The sequence below is a fragment of the Mesocricetus auratus genome, unplaced genomic scaffold (assembly GCF_017639785.1).
Source record: "Mesocricetus auratus isolate SY011 unplaced genomic scaffold, BCM_Maur_2.0 Super-Scaffold_100033, whole genome shotgun sequence".
Classification (NCBI taxonomy): domain Eukaryota; kingdom Metazoa; phylum Chordata; class Mammalia; order Rodentia; family Cricetidae; genus Mesocricetus; species Mesocricetus auratus.
Genome location: NW_024429213.1, coordinates 10,002,613 through 10,008,582, shown reverse-complemented (window position 1 = coordinate 10,008,582; position 5,970 = coordinate 10,002,613). Strand labels below are relative to the sequence as shown.

Sequence of the window (5,970 nt, the reverse complement as noted above, 5' to 3'; positions counted from 1 at the left end):
ATATGCAGTTCAGCAATTGGATGCTTTCTGAAAACAAACATACAAAGAGCAGACCTTCTGAGCCAGGCAAGGTGGCACATGCCTTTAACTCCAGCACTTGGTGAGCAGAGGCAGGCAGATCTCTGTGAACTTGAGGCCATCCTGGACTACAAAAGCAGTTCCAGGACAGTCAGAGCTGTTACACAGAGAAACCCTGCCTTAGGGGAAAAAAGAGTAGCCCTTCTGCCCCCATATCATGGCCACTTGTAGTCAAGGCTGCCATCTCACAGCTCCAGGGCAAGCCAAGCACCAGACATACAATGGGGGTGGCTTCCTTTGAACAACATGACAGCTATGCCCATTGGGAAGCTGTGCCATTTCTGCACAGAAAACCCTCATTCATTTCTTCAAGAGGTTTGTAGATCTTGGTGTCTTGGCTTGACTAGCCTATGCACACTCACAATCCCTGGTCCAACCCCAGGGGTTTCTGAAGCTACCTGAGGGTGAAGAGGGGAGGCTGAGGTACCCACAGTCATCCATCTCTGAACACATCTCTGGCCAGGGAGGATTGATACTGTGCATCCTGTAGCTCAGATCCAACTATCCAAATGCCCCTATTGGCTGAGATGGCACACAGAACCCTCGTCTCCTCAGACAGCATGGTTACTACATCACGGTTAACCCTCATTTAATGCCACTGACTGCATTTCTGATGTGATGAGCCTCTCAACCCAAGGCAGAGCCCCGAGATTCCTGAGATGACTGCTGTGCAAGCTAGCTCACCTGCCTCCACTCAGCACTCCACTCCTCCCGGGGACCCTCCAGGATACTCTTCCTTCCCCCACTCCACCCCCTCACAGCTCAGAACAGGACCTGACAAAAGCCTTCACAAGTTTTCATTCCATTTCCTTCTGCAATTTCAGACCTAACCCTCCAGGCATTTGTGCTGAGGTTGTAAGATGAATCCCAAGCTGGAAATCCTCTCCTCTCCTCTCCCCTCTCTTTCCCTCTCTCCACCCATGTATGTATGTATGTATGTATGTATGTATGTATGTATGTATGTATCTATCTATCTATCCATCCATCCATCCATCCATCCTCTATCTTATCTCCTGAGTGTCCACAAAGTGAGCATGTGGCTGAAGTGAAAATGAACAAAGGGACCTTGCTCCCCAGCAGCTGACAAGCAGACTTTTTCTGCCCCAGGGCAGGGTCTTCTCAGAATTGAAATCTCCTCCTTCATGTTACATTTGGACCCTCACTAAAAAGTCCCTAAATCGCACAAGGTCCTAAGTTCACACCATGACCTGTGCCAAAGGGCCACAGGCAGAGATGGATCTACAATGGGGGGGGCACCTTGTCAGTATATTTAGCCTTAGATTTGTAACTAATTGGAGAACAGTGAAAATTCTGGACAGAAAAAAAAAACTTGCATCATTGGCTCAGTTACAGGCTCTGCAATGTTCGAGACAAGAGAGGAGAACCCAAAACACAGCAAACATCTGGAAAATTCCAGGAGGTAGAAGCAAGCAACAAGGTTGAACAGGCAAAGAAGTCTGGGCACTCATTTCCTTGTGTTGACGTATGGAAAAGAACATAGCCTTCGGGGATGCTGATATGAAGATCTCTTCTCATACGGAGGAAACTGAACCCACAGGTCATGAAGAAGTAACTTTCCTGGCTGCCAGGTCTGGCCAATCCCCAACCCCACCACTGGTCTGCCTAACAACACAATGAGCCAATTCTCTGAAGCTTGAGACCCACCCCAAGATCCCCTCCCTCCCCTTCTCCCACACCCTTCCCCCTGCTCCCAGCCTCCCACCCTGTCCATTCCTCAGAGGGGGTAAGGCCTTCTTTGGGGAGTCAACAAAGCCTGGCATACCAATTTGAGGCAGGACCAAGCTTCCACCTTGTATGAACCTGGTTTTTTTTTTCCTTGTGCTGTCTCTCAAAAGATAAGAAACTGATCTTCGAGAAACTGGCAACAGCCACCTGAAAGGCATGGCCTTGGCTCCAGACCAAAGGGCACAAATGAATGAGGTTGCTCTCCCATAACTCCTACCCCACCAGGATGTCAGGGCAGCTGCTAAGAGTAGTCCCCAAAACGCATAAAGCATAGGCATAGAAGAATGGAAAGCTGGCTGTGGTCAAGCGCCTGGTGTGAACTCAGAGTCAAGGTGGGGGTTTCAGTCGGTGCTTCACCTGGGTTCCCTAGCAAAAGGTCTGACACAAACACCTGTGTCACAAGCTGCCATGCTAAAAGCTTGGAGGGGGTGGGGTCTTTAAGAGGTGGAGCCTAGTGAAAGGTCTTCAAGGGTCAATGAGGGCATGCTCTCTGAGGCAACTATGGTACTTTGGTCTTTTTCTCCCTGCGCGCTTCTTGGCTACCATGAAGTGAGTAGCTTTCGCATGTATTAAAGGCTTGGTCCCTAGCTTGTAGCATACTGGGAGATGATGGAAGGGTTTGGGAGGTGGGACCTAGTGGGAGAAAGCGGGGTCACTAGGTCACTTGAGGAACCCAAGTCATTTCCATCTCTCTTTCCCTTCTAGCAGTCATGAGGTATGCAGCCTTCTCCACCACATGCTGCCCCCACTCAAGCTCAGCCCAAAGCCAAGAGCTGAGAGGCGATGGGCCGAAGCTTTCCTCTCCTCCTTTCAGTTGACTTTAGATTTTTGTTGCGGTGACAGAAAGGTGACACACTGTGCAAAGGGGATACCTGGTGAGAAGAGGCAGCAGCCAGGGGACTAAGCAAACCTAAACAGAGACACCGACTCTACTAAAGCCCACAGCCATGGAGTGGCCAGCAGTTCTAAAGGGTTTCCCGAAAATGGACAACCCAGGAAAACTAGGCAAGTTGTTCCTCCCACCTTAACCCAACCCCACGGGTTATCTCTGCTGCATAAAAGCCACTGCAGGGTGCTGCACAGCTGTCTCCCTCACTTTGAAGCAAGCAAGGGACCTGGCTTCTGAACTCCAGGCAGAGGTCTTTGGCCATGCCTCCAGCCCAGGCACCCCCTCCCCCCACCTCTCAGCTATTTCCCAGTAAAGTGGAAACCATCCAAGGAGGGCAATCCCCTGAGGCAGAGGCAACTGTGAGCTGGTAGACACCAACTCCTATCCCCACTCCAGACAGATGGGAGCACCAGCCAGATCAAGGGGCTCTGCTGCCGGTGCCTGCTGCTTGGAGAGGTAAAAGCCACCAGTACCTGAAGGAGGCCAGATACTCAGCCAACACAGCTGTGAACAGCCCTCCAGCAGGCATCTCCAGGCAAACGCAAGCTTCCCTGGGAGGAAGGGCTGGAGTTTCTGCCACCAGGCTATATGTTCAGAGGAGAAAGCCACAGGGGCCAAGGCATGGGATGGGGGATGGGATGGATAAACGGATTCGTTTCTGCAGCCCTGTAGAGGTTGATGGCTGAGGGCTTCACTGGTGCTTCTTTGGTGCAAGCAAGAGAAAGGCTCTGGGTTACATTCAGGGTTCTGTCAGCTATCGACAACATGAGGCACAATAACTCATATTTATACACTCCAGCCACATTCCACATTCAACAGAGCTTTGATAAAAACGAGAAAACACTCTCCCATCCATAACCACCAATCAGCTGTCATTTTTCTTTTCAAAATACAAGGACTCCTTAGTGAGATATGCAGTCGGATGAAAGTTATTAGTTAGCACCTTTAAAAGGCGAGCTATTGTGGAATGAAGAGAGGCTCAAAATGCAACACATTTCTAAGGTGCATGGTGGGGAGTCCCAAGATTTTGGGCAACAAGCATTTATTGAGTTCCTATTATGTAAGAATCTCAGTGCTGTGGGCTGAGGAAAAAGGGCCAACACCCTGGTCACTGGGGATCTGGATATGGACAGGCAAATACCTACAAAAAGTTGGGGAATTAGAGAGTAACACCAGCTGTGTTCCAAGCCAGGTGTTGGGATGAGAGGAACCCACAGGTTTCCCCGAGAATCTGTTCATCACATATCGGGAGCGATCATTGTTATTTAGAACCCCTTGTAAATATTGCCAGCCTTTTTAAAGAATAGTCCATCCCCTCCCCAGTTTCCTAATGAATAGAACTTGGGATCACAGGAATAGCTGATAGCAAAAAAAGGAAATATTCCACAATTAGATCACTTCATCCCTCCCCTTAACCTTGCCAACACCTGTTAGCTGCTCAACTCCAGTGACCTGGTTGCTAGGCAACGACCCCTCCCTCATTGTCCTGCATTCTTCCGCCCCATCTCCCTACCTCATTTCCCCTATATAAGTCTGTACAAAATTCTCATGAAACACAGCTTGATCAGCCATGTTGTCTTGCTGTCCATGTCTCTTGTCTCCTGTCCCCTCATTCCAGGTTTCTCTGGGCAAGACTGTCGTTGTGCCCTGCTGGCCAGGGTAATCATAGATGAAGAGTATGTCAGAGTGAGCCAAACATTGCTAATGGCCCCCAACACCTGCCCTCCCTTCTTCCCAATGTTTAGCTGGACAAAAGGGCACAGTGACTGAAACTACATTTCTCAGGTCCTTTGCAGTTATGTGTAACCATATGACTAAGTGTGCTAACCAGTGACAGTAAAGTGTTTTGTGTGACTTCCAGGAACTATTCTTAATTAGAACCAAGCCTCTTTTCATCCTTGCCTCCTTCAGGCTGGTTGGTGGATGACAGAGGTAATGGCTGGAGCTTGAGCAGCCATTCTGGACTGTGGTATGAAGCTATTGCACTGAAGATGGTGGAACAAAACAATGGAAGTAGCCTTTGTTCTGGAACAACTTAGTGGACCAGCTTGAAGAGCTGTGTGACCCCTGCTTCATGCTCGGAGAAATAGACTTCTGCTTCATTGCTAGTTTGGATTTTCTGCCAGTCACAACCAAACCTAAGCTCACAGGTCAAAACCCTTCGGGAGCCCCCATTCTCAAACTAGCTCTTTTGTATTCTAGAGTGCAGAGCTCAAAGGAATAGAAGACTTTCTGTCCCAGCTGTGGCTAGTGACATCAACAGGTGTCTTTTGGCTTTTGGCTTCTTGAGGATCTCACCCTAAGCTCATGTTTCTCAATGAAGACAATGTAGATGGCCAATTGAAACACTGAATTGAGGGGGCAGGGATGGTGAGGGGGGTCTTGCAGCTACCTCCGCCAGACTCAGTCCATACTGGGGGAGTAACCCCTGGTTCAGGGATCCCTGTGCTAGGTCAGGGCCACTACCAGGCTTGCTTGGCAGCTCTGCTTCCACTTGTGCCTATACCAGCTTCCTTCTCCAGGGCCTCTCTCAGTTCCTGGGACCTCTCAGAATCTACCTGTCATACTGAGGAGGCCCAGCCTGCCGTATGCCCACTTTTCATCTGGCCTCTGTTCCAGCTGTTCAGGCTCTTCCTTCCCTTTCCATCTCTTCACACCAACACTGAGTGTGCAATTGGCACCTAATGCAATTAGCACAAAATATGAGCTTTTCTGTGATGCTAATGGAGTCCTCTCTGTGAAGTGGGGGGAGGGGTTTCCAAGTGGTCCATGGGAAGCAACTCAGGTAAAATGGGCCCTGAGTGGAAAACCAGGAAACCTGGCTTCCCAGACCACTTTTGCTCTCAGAATGCTGTATGGCCTCTTGTCAACTATTCGACTTCTCTGTGCTTCAAAGGCTGCAAGTAGAAGACAGAACTTACTTGGACTTGAGGACCTGCTCACAGCTAATGCTGTGTTGGTAACAGGTTCATGGGTCAAACATAGCTTCTTGTCCATTTTTGTAAACAGAGTTTTCTGTAGTGAAGCCACACCTGAGTGTTTGATTCTGGCTGCTGCCAGGCTACTATGGCAGCAGAGTCAAGGAGCTATGACAGAACCTGATAACCTATGAAACCCACCCTTTTTGCTTGCTGACCACTCTGCCAAAAAAGCTGGCTGAGCTCTGTCAAGGAGCCATGATAACTCTTGCTTCAAAACATAGGACCTCACCAGGTGGATGTCACATGCTTGGAATCTCAACGCTCCAAGCATGTGGA

The 5,970-nt window shown here is 49.3% G+C and overlaps 1 long non-coding RNA gene across 1 annotated transcript; it reads left to right on the top strand.

Moving 5' to 3' along the window:
- The first annotated feature begins 1,972 nt into the window (after positions 1-1,972).
- Positions 1,973-3,282, top strand: LOC110342830. Its single transcript, XR_002384993.2, has 2 exons — positions 1,973-2,373; positions 2,530-3,282. It is a non-coding gene; the product is annotated as an uncharacterized LOC110342830 (long non-coding RNA).
- The last annotated feature ends 2,688 nt before the right edge of the window (positions 3,283-5,970 follow it).